The sequence below is a fragment of the Hypanus sabinus genome, unplaced genomic scaffold (genome assembly GCF_030144855.1).
Source record: "Hypanus sabinus isolate sHypSab1 unplaced genomic scaffold, sHypSab1.hap1 scaffold_603, whole genome shotgun sequence".
NCBI classification, from domain to species: Eukaryota; Metazoa; Chordata; class Chondrichthyes; order Myliobatiformes; family Dasyatidae; genus Hypanus; species Hypanus sabinus.
Window position 1 is genome coordinate 95,933 of NW_026781459.1, and position 14,078 is coordinate 110,010.

Below are 14,078 nucleotides of genomic sequence, written 5' to 3' on the forward strand. Positions count from 1 at the left end.
TGAATGCCGGGGCATACTCAATGGGCCAATGGCCGACTCCTGCTCCCATTTCTTATGTTCTGACGTGCGGCCTGAGTAGTGTCTTGTAAGGTATCAGCATTATCTCCTTGCTAATATATTCTACTTCACTTTAAATAAAGCCAGCATTGTATTTGCCTTCTTTACCACAGACTCAACCCGGAAGTTAATCTTCTGGGAGTCTTGCCCAAGGTCCTGGTGGCGTAGTGACGTCAGCGCCGGACTCCGTAACGGAGGTCCCCGGGTTCGAATACAGTCGGGCCTCTCCCGAGTACGCTTTCCATCCGTGCCGGGTTGAGTGTTGAGCTCGCAATTCGACCTCATAAAGATACTGTGAAATGTCTGTGTGAGGAGAAGTGCCCCACACAACCTTCCGATCCGCGCCCTGTAAGGCATGAAAATGTCCGACACTGCCCTGAGTCAGTCCTGAGTTGACGACCTCATCATCATCATCATCATCATCATCACGTTTCCTTCTGTAGATCTGTGGCTTGAACCTTCACCCCAATCAGATAACAGTTCACTATTGTTCCTTTTGCCGAAATGCACTATCGTACTTTTCCCAATATTGTATTCCATCTGCCACTTTCTTCAAACTTGTGTCCTGCTGCAATCGCATTGCTTCGTCAGCACTACCATTGCCTCCACCTACCTTTGTATCATCCACAAACCTTGTCACAAAGCCATCAGTTCCATTATCCAAGTCACTGACAAACAATGTGAAAAGTAGCGGTCCGAATACTGACCCCTGAAGACCACCAGTCACTGCCAGACAACCAGAATGAGCCCCTTTTATTCCCACTCGCTGCCTCTTGGCTGTCAACCATTCCTCTATCCATGCCAGTATTACTTCTGACTTTTATCCTGTTAAGCAGTTTCATGTGTGACACCTTATCGGAAGCTTTCTGAAAGTCCAAGTAAATGATATCCACCGCCTCTCGTTTGTCCATCCTGCTTATGACTTCCTCGAAGATCTGTAACAGACTTGTCAGGCAAGATTTCCCTGTATAGAACTTATGCTGGCTTTGACATTATATCATTAGTCTCCTAGTACACCAAAACCTCATCTGTTATCATGACTCCACAATTTCCCAGCTACTGAGGTTCGGCTAACTGGACTATAATTTGCTTTACTTTGCCTTCCTCCCTTCTCAAAGAGTAGATTGGCATTTGCAATCTTCCTGTCCTCAGGGACCATGCCAGAATCAAGTGATTCTTGACGTGTCATGACCAATGCATCTGTTATCTCTCCAGCAAACTCTCTCAGGACTCTGGGATGTAGTCCACCTGGTTCAGGTGACTTATCCACTTTAAGAACCTGAGTTTGCCTAGCACGTTTTCCTTTGTAATAGCAATGGCACTCAATCCTGTTCCCTGACACTCACGGATCTCTGGCACACTGGTGGTGTTCAATTCATAACAACACTTGTTATTATGAATCCCTGGGTGTTGTTTGCTGTGGACTGTCATTTTAAGAGAGAGAGACAGAGATTAGGATGCCGACTCAGTCTGACTTGCAGCTTGTTTACATCGCTCGCAGCTTGTTTAGTTTTAACCGAGGACACAGACACTCAGAGTTAGACAGAGACGAAGGAGGAAAAATGGAAGAATCGAAACCAGGGAACTAGTGGCCAAGGGTCACTCTTTGGAACCTTCCTATGCCCACAAGGGTGGGTTAATTATCGATTCACCGTACATCGAATGTGTGGTTGTCACCTCGTTTGATCCTTAACAGTGGATCGGATTTGGGGTATCCTGTGGAGACCACTTATGTGTTCACCCTTGCCTGGCTGTGGTGTGGTAATTCACTTGAAGATGATAATTTGTATGTGGATTTCGAACGATGACGGATAAAATCTCCAGCGACTGTTCTCTCGTTTTACCACCGTGGAACCTGTGCAATTCTACATATTTGCCTTCTCTCGCCATTTACCCTGGATTATAACTCTCTCTCTCTCTCTCTCTCTCTCTCTCCTTGTTCAGAGACTGGGATCCCTGTTTCAGCCAGTAATGATGTGCATTGCAATGTGTTCACCTCTCAGTCCTCGATTCTCTAAATGAAAGGGTTATCACATTTGATCTTTCTTTATATGATTACACAACCATTTCAGGGATCAGTCTGTTGAAACTTCATTGCACTCTCTAATACAAATACTCTCCAATCACTTTTTTAATCCTCTGTGCAAAAAATGTCCATCTTCCGCAGCCCCGTGTTGCCCCAACCACTCACCTCCTACCCCTGTCTTTAGCCCCACTTGCAGGTGAACCGTCTGTCGGTGTTTCCCCCCCCCCCCCCCCCCCATGTGAATCCCTCTGCTCACCACCACCGTGGGCTCAAACATTTCCACGGATATCCACCGGGACAAACATTCTGTCCGCTCCCTGTCACACCATCTTTTTCCTTTCAATAAAATCCCTCCTCTCCCTCCCCAGGGAGCTGGCATCAAACCGACGGGCCGAGCGGTCTCCACCTCTCGGCGACACATCAGACTCCGGCCGCAGGAGACGCTTCACAAACGCCCCAACTTCCCTTGGAGGGAAATGGAAATAAATCAAAAAACGGACATTTACTCCGCTGTGATGTGGCGGAGCGGGCGGCGAACTCAGCGGGGGTAACGCCCCATCGACTTGTCCACCTCTGCGACTGGTGGTAACAAGGGATTGACATCGCTTTGCACCAATGGGAATAGCGCAGCCCCTGAATCCTATGTTGACAGCGGTGGGGGAGGGCTGGTCACGTGATTATTAGCCAAGCTATTAAACTGATAAAGACTGAGCACACCAGCGCATGGATGACGTAAGACGCTGTGCACGTAAAGGCAGATCCCGGTGTGGGAAGCCCATGCGTGACGTCAGGCGCGAGGGGGGTCTGTGCGACGTCACCTGTGGGGATGTGCTCTCATTTAAATGCACCTTAGTGCGTTTCTTATGATTTCAGAGGGACAACAACATTAATCACGGGTTTCATTACTGAATCCACTGTTGTGAGATGTAAAGTCACCTGTTATGTGTCCGGCTGGGACGTGTTGTTTTGGGGGCTATTGATCGATTAATTATCTATTTGATTGGGCATATCCCTTTTGATTAACTCAATCTGCAAGCAAATCTTTAGGGCCTCTTGCTCAAGGACTTACAAGCACTTATGCACATCTAATTTTTTCAAGTTTCTCCCATTTATTTTTTTTCTACGCCCAATTACTTTTACCAAATGTACATGACATGCATACACTGTATTTCAACTGCTACTTTGCTGGCATTATCCAGGCCTATCAAAGTCCTTCTGCAGACTCCCGCTTTGCTCTAAACTACCTGTCCCAGACCTATCTTTGTATCAACTGCAAAGTTCGTCACCAAGGTATCAATTCCGTCATCCATATCATTCAGATTTAACATGAAATGATGCGGTCTCAATACTGACCCCTACAGAACAGCATTAGTTACCGACAGCAAAACAGAATTGCCCACATTATTCTGACTCTTTCTCCCTTGTCAGTACAAGTTTCTTTCCTGTAATTCCATGAGCTGTGATCCTGTTAAGCAGCCTCACGTGCAGCACCTTAGAAACATAGAAAACCTGCGGCACGTTACAGGCCCTTTGGCTCACAAAGCAATGCCGAACATGTCCTTGCTCTAGAAATGCCAAGGGTTACCTACAGTTCTCTGTTTTTCTAATCTCCGTGTACCTATCCAGGAGTCTCTTAAAAGACCCTATCATGTCCGCCTCTACCACCATTGCCGGCAGCCCATTCCAACCACTCACCACTCTCTGTGTAAAAAACTTACCCCTGACATCTCCTCTGTACCTACATCCAAACATCTTCAAACTATGCCCTCGTGCTCGCAATTTCAGCCCTGGGAAAAAGCCTCTAACTATCCACACGATCAATGTCTCTCATTTACTTGAACACCTCTATCAGGTCACCTCTCATCCTCCATCACTCCAAGGAGAAAAGACCGATTTCACTCAACCTATCCCTATCCAAACAACATCCTCGTAAATCTCCTCAGCACCCTTTCTATGGCTTCCACATCCTTCCTGTAGTTTGGCGACCAGAACTGAGCACAGTACTCCAAGTGGGGTCTGACCAAAGTCCGATATAGCTGCAACATTACATCTCGGCTTTTAAACTCAAGCCTGCGGATGATTAAGGCCAATGCACAGAATGGCTTCTTAACCACAGAGTCAACCTACATAGCAGCTTTGAGTGTCCTATGGACTCCGTCCCCAAGATCCCTCTGTTCCTCCACACTGCCAAGAGGCTTACCATTAATACTATATTCTATAATATTTGACCGAAGCAAATGAACCATATCACACTTCTTTGGGTTGAACTCCGTTTGCCACTTTTCAGCCCAGATTTGCAGACTATCAGTATCCCCCTGCAACCTAACCCAACATTTGTGTCATCAGCAAATTTACTAACCCATACCTCCACTTGCTCATCCAGGTCATTTATAAAAGTCACGAAGGGTAGGGGACCCAGAACCGATCCCTGAGGCAGACCACTGGTCACCGACCTCCATGCAGAATATGACCAGTCTACAACCACTCTTTGTCTTCTGTGAGCAAGGCAGCTCTGGATGCACAAAGCAATGTGCCCTTGGATCCCATGCCTCCTTACTTTTTCAATCAGCCTTGCATGGGGTACCTTGTTGAAGATCATCTGAAAATCCAAGCAAACAACACACACTGCTTCTGCTTTATCTACCTTGCCTTTTATTTCTGCAAAGTATTCCAAGAGATTTGTCAGTCAAGATTTCCTCGAAAGAATCCGGCTGACTTTGGCCTACTTCATCATGTTTCCCCAATTACAGTACCCAAAAAACACACTCTTAGTACACTCTAACATCTTCCTAACAACTAAGGTCAGACTAACTGTCCAATAATTTTCTTTCTTGTGCCCCCTCTCTTCTTAAAGACTGGAGTGACATTTGCAAATTTCTGGTCCACCAGAACCGTTCTAAAATCTAGTGATTTCTGATAGATCATTACTCATCACTTGAAGAGGAAACTACGGGGGAACTTCTTCATTCAGAGGCGGGGAGAGTGTGCCCCGAGCTGCCAGAGCAAGTGGCAGGGATGATTGTAATCTTTTAGAGAAGTTTGCTTAGGTCAATGGATGAGAAGCATAGGGAGGGCGATGGTCCAGGTGGAATTTGTTGGAACTCGGAAGATTAATGCTTTAGCACGGACTAGACTGCCCGAATGGCATTTTCCTGTGTTGTAGTGTGTTATGACTCTAATGCCTTCACAATCTCTTCAGCCACCTCTTTCTGAACTCTGCGGTGTCTTATCTACCTTCAGGCCTTTCCGCTTCAAAAACCCCTTCTCCCCTTAGTAAAAGCATGTATCCTACTTCTGCCCCAGATACTGCTGAATGTTTGGCATTTATGTAATAAATTTAATGACACAACTGTAGTGGGTGACTTCAGTCTGCAGGAGGATCGGGAAAGTCAGATTGGCGTGAGATCGCAAAAGAGGGGATGTATTGAATGCAAACGAAATGGCTTTTTAGAGCAGCTGATGGTTGAGCCTACTCGGGGAACTGCTATCTTACATTGGGTGTTGTGTAATAACCCAGATCCTATTAGGCAGGTTAATGTAAAGGAACCATTAGAAGGCAGTGATCATAATATGATTGAAGTCCTACTGCAATTTGTGAGGGAGAAGCACAGGTCACATGTGTAATATCGCAATGGAATGAAAGTGAATTACAGAGGCGTGAGAAAGGTGATTCCCCAGGTGGATTGGAGGATGCTGGTGGAGATGACGTCAGAGCAGAAATGGCTGACGTTTCTGGGAATAGTTCATAATGTGCAGGATAGATATGTCCCACAGACGTAGTTCTCAAACAGCGGGGCTAGGCTATCGTGGCTGACAAAGGAAGTTAAGGACTGTATAAAAGCATATAAGGTAGCAAAAGTGAGTAGTAGGTTGGATAAATGGGTAGCTTTTAATATCCAACAACAGGCAAATTTAAAATAAAAGCTATAAGGGGAAAGGTGAAATAAGACAGCAAACTATACAATAATATAAACCAGTTATAAAATATACGAAAGGGAGGCGAGAGTTGATATTGGACCACTGGAAAATGATGTTCATGGGGTACAAATGGGGAAGAGATGGTAGATGAACTTGATAGATACTTTTCATCCGTCTTGTCTGTGGAAGACACCACCCGTGTGGCAGAGATCCATGGGTGTCAGGGAACAGGAGTGAGTGCCATTGCTTTTACAAAGGAAAACGTGCTCGGCCAACTCAGGTTCTTAAAGTGGATAAGTCACCTGGACCAGATGGATTACATCCCAGAGTCCTGAGAGAAGTTGCTGGAGAGATAACAGATGCATTGTTCATGACACGTCAAGAATCACTTGATTCTGGCATGGTCCCGGAGGACAGGAAGATTGCAAATGCCAATCCACTCTTTGAGAAGGGAGGAAGGCAAAGTAAAGCAAATTATAGTCCAGTTAGCCTAACCTCAGTGGCTGGGAAAGTGTGGAGTCATGATAACAGTTGAGGTTTTGGTGTACTAGGAGACTAATGATATAATGTCAAAGCCAGCATAAGTTCTATACAGGGAAATCTTGCCTGACAAGTCTGTTACAGATCTTCGAGGAAGTCATAAGCAGGATGGACAAACGAGAGGCAGTGGATGTCATTTACTTGGATTTTCAGGAAGCATCTGATAAGGTGACACACATGAAACTACTTAACAGGATAAAAGTCAGAAGTAATACTGGCATGGATAGAGGAATGGCTGACAGCCAAGAGGCAGCAAGTAGGAATAAAAGGGGCCTTTTTCTGGTTGGCCAGCGGTGATTAGTGGTCTTCAGGGGTCAGTATTCGGACCGCTACTTCTCACATAGTTTGTCAATGACTTGGATAATGGAACTGATGGGGTTGTGTGGCTCAGACTGTGGGAAGAGATTCACCACATCATCTCACCTAGTGACTCACCAGTCAGTTCACACTGCAGTGAGGGATTTCACCTGCTCAGTCTGTGGGAAGGGATTTGCTCAGTCATCTAACCTACAGAGTCATCAGCGATTTCACACTGGGGAGAAGCTGTTCACCTGCTCAGACTGTGGGGATGGATTCACTCGATCATTCAACTTATAGGGACACCAGTGAGTTCACACTGGGGAGAGGCTGTTCACCTGTTCAGACTGTGGGAAGAGATTCACCACATCATCTCACCTGGTGACTCACCAGTCAGTTCACACTGCAGAGAGGGATTTCACCTGCTCAGTCTGTGGGAAGGGATTTGCTCAGTCATTCAACTTACAGGGACACCAGTGAGTTCACAGTGGGAAGCGGCTGTTCACCTACTCAGACTGTGGGAAGGGATTCACACAGTTAGGTAGCCTACAAGTACACCAGTTAGTTCACACTGGGGAGCGGCCGTTCACCTGTTCAGACTGTGGGAAGGGATTCACCACATCATTTCACCTAGTGACTCATCAGTCAGTTCACACTGTTACATATTCAGGCAACAATAAATATATGAGATCGGCAAGGGTTTCTTATAACAAACAACACGTTTATTAAACACAGAAAACAAACCCCCCCAAAAGTAAACAAACACTACCGTAACCGGAAACAGCTGCTGAGCGGCAGCCCAAACAGTTCGTAAAGTGATATTCCAAAAAACAGTTCTTTAAAGTGGTATTGCCAAAAGTTCAATATGCTCACAGTCCATTTAAAAGGAGAGACTTTACAGGACGATTTAGGTTCTCTTTCACGTCGCTTGCTTCGATCCCCGACATCGAACTTCCCACGAAGAATTCACGAAACAGAACGGCTTAAAGGCACTGACCTTTCCTTCTCCACTACCTTCAATCCTTTCTAGGTAAACCTAGGGATTAACACGAAGATAGTCAACGAAATCCTTCCAAATAAGGATCAAACAAAGGTCGCCCCCGTTTCACCGTAGAAAGCGATTCTCCTCGATCTTTAACTTCCAACTTCGAATCTTCACTCTCCTCTAATTTCGAACTAACAGAATCATAAAGAACCTGCTGGCAATAACCTTTTAAACTTTAGGCATTAAATAAAAACTTCATCCTTCAACTAAACTGCGTCATCACTTCAAACACGCAGTGGCATGAAGTCAACCTGGCAAATCCAGCCACGAACTGCCCCTCCTCACAGGGTGGGGTCTACCTTTTATAACCTGTAAAAAAAAACCCGTCACAAGATCTCTACTGGCGGGAAAATGACATCATTCCACCATCACAAGACCACCACCTCAAGTCCAGTACAGCTTCAACCCCAGTCACATGACAAGGGCTCCACTGTCATGTGTCACGAGTACGTAACAACACAGCAGAGAGGGATTTCACCCGCTCAGATTGTGAGAAGAGATTCACTCAGTTATCTGATCTGCTGGCACACCAGTGAGATCCACTGGGGAAAGGCCGTCGACCTCTAAATGTGGGAAGGCATTCACACGATCATCTCATCTATTAAAACACCAGCAAGTTCACACCGGTTAGACAATGATCGTCTACTCAGACTTTGGGAAGAGATTCACTCAACCGTCTCCACGAATGCTGCATCATTGTGTTCCACTGGGGAGAGGCCGTTCACCTGCTGTGAATATGGGAAGGGATTCACTCAATAATCTAACCTTGTAACACACGACTGGGTTCACATTGGGGAGAAAGTTCCAAGAAGCTGCAGGCTGGATATTAGTCCATCCCCATTGCTGAATGCAATTTCAGGAGTGACTGGGGGAGCCTAGTACAAGAGGGCATGACTTAAGGTTTGCAGGGCGCCCATGCAGAACAGAGATGTGGAGAATTTTTTTTAGTCAGAGGGTGGTGAATCGGTGGCATTTTTTTGCCACGGGCAGCAGTGGAGGCCAAGTCATTGAGTGTGTTTAAGGCAGAGATTGATAGGTATCTGAGTAGTCAGGGCATCAAAGGTTATGGTGAGAAGGTGGGGGAATGGGACTAAAGGGCAGATTGGATCAGCTCATGATGAAATTGTGTAGCAGACTCGATGGGCTGAATGGCCGACTCTGCTCCTTTGTCTTATGGTCTAATGTGATTTTTTTTCTCATGTGCGTTATTCTTCTTCCTCCTTCTGTCCAAGGAAGTGTTAATCCCGGTGGGTTTGAGTGTAAGTAGTCTTTTCTAAACTTGTCATTTCTGTTCTTACTTATCTTTGTAAATTTTATGATCGAAATGGGACTAAGATATTTTCATTTAAAAAAAGTCAATGTCGGTATTGATGGAAGTGTTTATTGCCTTTGTTGTATTTGTTGATTATTGAGCTCTGTTCCACAGATTTTAAAGCCTTGAAATAAATTTTGTCACAGGTTTTCTCAATATTGCACTACTTTCTGTTGTCTTTGCTTGTTGATTTCCCAGATACGTGGTTATCAAGAGTCCCAAAGAAGGGTATTGGCCCGAAATGTTGATTCCCATCCACAGATGCTGCCTGACCTGCTGAGCTTCTCCAGCACTTTGTGTGAATTTCTCTCGATTTCTTGCACCTGCAAGTCCCCTTGTTTCCCAGATATTTATATGTTTAGTGAAATAACAAGCTGGTCGTGGGGTTGTGTGACTCTGTTGGTGAAATATTAAATAAAATCGTTAGATAAGAGGTGGCATAGCGTTGGGCAGTGTAGAATCTGTGGGTAGTATTAAGGAACAGCAAATGTACAAAAAACCCCTGATGGGAATTTTATAGTGACCCCAAAACAGTAGTAAATATGAGGTCCACAAATTACAATGAGAGATGGAAAATGAATGCCAAACGGGCAATGTTACAATAGTCATGGGGATTGTCATGCAGGTGATTAGGAAAATCAGGATGGTGTTGGTCTCAGGAGGAGGAATTCCTAGATTGCCTACAAGATGCTTTTTAGAGCAGCTCGTGATTGAGCCCACTTGGGGATCAGCTATTCTGGATTGGGTGTAGTAACGAACCGGAATTAATTAGGTCACTTGAGTCCAAAGAACACTCAGGGGCAAGTGTTCTTAATCTGATCAAATTCACCCCGATATTAGAGAAGGAGAAACTAAAGTCGATGTGGAATAAAGAGAATTAGAGAGGCATGAGAGAAAAATTGTCAAAATTGATTTAAAAAGAACATGAAACAGAGCAACAATGGCTGGAATTTCTAGAAGCAATTCAGAAGTCACAGAGTGGAAGTGGTATTCTAAAGGTAAGTTGACAAAACCGTGGCTGATAAGGGAAACCGAAGACAACATATAAAACAAAGAGAGGGCACAGAACAAAAATTACTATAAGTTGGAGGATTGTGAAGCTTTTAAAAGCAAACAGAATGCAACTAAAATCATTAAGAAGGAAAAGATGGAATACTTAGGTGAGCTAGCCAGTATTATTAAAGAGGATACTATTTTTATCTTCAGGCATATATAGTGTAAAAGAGAGACAGCAGCGAATATCAAACCAATGGAAAATGATGCTGGAGAGGTATTAATGGGGTGAGGGTGAAAGATGATGGCTGATGAACTGAATAAGTATCGTACATCACTCTTATCTGTAGAAAACACTGGCAGGAATATGGAAGTCCCAGATGTCAGTGGTCAGAATGTGTAAAGTTACATTACTCGGGGGTATGTAGAAGGAAAGGTGGGCAGTAATTTTTTTACTGGAAGGAGAAACCGATATTCATGCCTTCCTGTTGGAGCTCTGCAGGTGGAATATGATGTGTTTCTCTTCAACACTGAGGCTGTTAAGTTGAACAACTCCAGCCATAGCAATTCTGCTATCATCCCTGCTAGTGTCCCCTTCCAATCAACTTTGGTAAGCTCTTCTCCCGTGCCTTCGAAGTTCCCCTCACCCTACTAATAATGATGCATCTTGTTGTACCTTTCCTCTCTCAAAGTGCAGGGTGAATTGCAACATGTTACGATCACAATGTCCACGTGTTTCCTTTACCATAAGCTCCCTAATCAAATTTGGTTCTTTGGACAACACCCATTCCAGAATTAACTTTTTTCAAGAGGGCACAATTACAAGCTATTCTAAAAGCACCTCATTAGTATTTTCCAAATTCCCTCTCTTGAGATCAAGCACCAACCTAATTTTCATAATCTATCTCCACCCATCCCACTGATGGACGATTCATCTCACTCTCATTGGTGGGGAGATGCTCAGCATCCTTACCAGGATTACCAGCCTCCGGGACAGATACTTTTCCCAAGCAGTAAGGCTGATAAATATCTCTACCCTCTAACCCACCCTTCCACAACACCAAACACCTCTACTTTATCATTTCCTGTCTGTCATCTTAAATGCAGGCATCCAATGCCGAGCGTCACTTTATGAACATACCATCAATCCGTGCACAGTATATAAGCTGTGGATATATGTTGTTACTATTGTTTTTTTGTGTTGTATTGGAGCCGGAGTAATAATTATTTCGACCTCGTTTACACATGCCTGCTGGAAATGGAATTAAACAACTCTGAACCTTGAATAAATAGTTCAGCAGGCTGCAGCGTTACATTTCTGTCTCTCAGTGTTATTGCGGCAGAGCGCCACCTGGTGACAATGGAGTCCACAAATCGGGGTGGGGGGGGGGGGTCCTGTTATTGTGGCAAATCACCACCAAGTGGTAGTGTTGTCCACAAAAGGGAGAGGTTTACAGCGATTGTGAAGTGGACTGGAAGCCAACTGCAAGTGGATGAAGTGCCAGACCTGCCCGAGAACACTTTCCTCACCACGAGTCAGGTTCCCAAACAGTCCTTCCATTTGAGGCAACTTTTCAGCATCGTGACTGTTGGGGTCATCCACTGTTTCCGGTTTTCCAGGTTTTCCTCGACATCAGTGAGACCCGATGTAGTCTCTGCATTCTGCACTCTGTCCCGCTGAGTTTCTGCGGATGTTGGAGATGCAGAGTCACAGACACAAAATGTTGGAGGAAGTCAGGAGGTCTGGTAGCTTCTATAGAGGGGATGAAGCAAAACAGAGATTTCCTGCCGAGACCCTTCATCAGGACTGGAAGTGCGGAGAAGCCGGAACAAGATGGAGCGGGGAGTGGAAAGAGTCCAAGCTGGTAGGTGATAGGTGAAGCCAGATAAGAGTGAAGGTGAGTGGGTGGGGGAGGTGGGAGATGAAGTGAGACGCTGTGAGGTGGTTGGGGGAAAATGCAAAGGGCTGAAAAGGAGGAATCTGATAGGAGAGGAGAGCGGACAATGGGGAAGAAAGTAAAGAGGAACCAGAGGGAGACGATCCGCCGTGGAGAAGAGAGAAGTGAGGAGACATAATGGAAGAGACTGGCGTGTGGGTTGATGAAATGAAAAGGTGGAGATAGAAGTTAAAGATATCGATGCTCATTCTACCCGGAAGTAATATGAGGTGTTGCTCCTCCAACCTGAGAGTGCACTCATCGTGTTAGTTAAACAATGAAACGGAAGGGAGAGTGGATTAATGATTTTACCCTGGGATCCCTATTAAATCAATCCTCTCTCACCTTAAACCAGTCCTCTCTGTTTGTTGATTCCACAAAAGTGGAGTAAAGGAAAAAAATAAACATAGAAAACCTACAGCATAATACAGGCCCTTCGGCCCACAAAGTTGTGCTGAGCATGTCCCGACATTAGAATTTACGAGGGTTACCTATAGCCCTCTATTTTTCTAAGCTCCATGTACCTATCCAGTAGTCTCTTAAAAGACGCTATCGTAGCCGCCTCCACCACCATTGCCGGCAGCCCATTCCACACACCCACCACTCTTGAGTATAAAACTTACCCCTGACATCTCCTCTGCACCTGCTCCCAAGCACATTAAACCCGTGGCAGCCATTGTAGCCCTGAGGAAAAGCCGCTGACTATCTACAAGATCAATGCCTCTCATCATCTTGTACACCTCTATCAGGTCATCTCTTATCCTTAGTCGCTCCAAGGAGAAAAGGCCGAATTCTCTCATCTGCGCACTTTCTCCGTTTCTGTACACTTATAGTTTGGAACACCTGCATAATGTCGGCCTCATTAGTAAGTCTTCGGAATCTGTTGAATTTATAACAGTGCTAGTGTACAGCAGAGAGTCAACTCAGGCCTGCTAAACCCTACCACTGATTCTGTTCCACGACTCTCCTTTTAAATCCTCCCCTGTTGTTCCCCTCTCGTTCTCCCTGCGAAATGGGTTGCAGTCACCACTTTCTGGGGGAAGAGGTTCCCCTTGAGTTATCTGCAGACTGAAGAAGACGAGCTGACTGCAGTTCTCTCCAACATGTTCTTCGCCCCTCTCATCTCTGGACTGATGAAGAATGACTTTGCTAGTTAACCTCCTTATTCACGACTCATTTCCATATTATGGGTCATTTTTCCTGCTTCTAAAATTTGTTGAAAACACCCCTGTCCTTTAAAGACTGAAAGCAGAATGGGGAACCACCTGACGGATGTTCAACGAAGCAGGGTCAGAAACCCGAGGGAAGTTTACACAGGGCAGAGTGGGGCTTTGGATTCTGAACGTATGATGAGGAGAAGGGAAGCAGCAGCGGGGCGTGGCAACGAATGACAGAGTAGCAACATTTGGAAGATGATTGACAGAGAATATAATTTGGTTGTCTGACTGATGGCACAAACAATGACTGTGGTGAGGTGCTCCACTGGTTGAGGAACATGTATGTGCTTGGAATGGTTTAATCTGCTGGGGGAGTTAATCGTGTTTGGTTATCCCGTAATATTATAACCGGATGGTTATTATGGATTGTCCTATCTGAAATAATGTATTGATTATCATATAATATGTAAGATTTTGACACTAAAACTGTATCGGGCTTGAATTTATGGTACCTTTGTGAAGTGATGGGCATTCATGAGTTTGTATTTTAAAGCAAGATTTTGGTGAATGATATTTGCCATTTGTTTGTACCTTTGTGAGTAATCAGATTGAGTTAAACTGTTGCAGGATCCTGGAATGTGTTGGGTTGTGTCTGCTTTCTCTGGCATTTTCTGCACTAACTGCCTCGTTTGTTAATATTTCATGTATTTTTTGATGTTTTCCCCCTTTTGTCAAGCGTCCTTTATTTCTGCAAGGAACACCTTTGTTTTTTGGGGAGAGGTCACCAACTCTCAGT

At 44.9% G+C, this 14,078-nt stretch overlaps 1 protein-coding gene across 2 annotated transcripts in view; it reads left to right on the forward strand.

The window, feature by feature from the left end:
• The window catches only part of LOC132389569 (zinc finger protein 239-like), a 31,231-nt gene extending 21,880 nt beyond the window's left edge, over window positions 1-9,351 (forward strand). Inside the window, exon 3 of one of the 2 annotated variants that reach the window (XR_009510596.1) lies at window positions 7,869-9,351. The gene's annotated coding sequence lies outside the window, so the exon portion shown is untranslated. Of the gene's footprint in view, window positions 1-2,451; window positions 2,876-7,868 lie in introns of those variants that run through there. The other variant, XR_009510594.1, reaches the window with a different exon arrangement.
• Window positions 9,352-14,078: the final 4,727 nt, after the last annotated feature.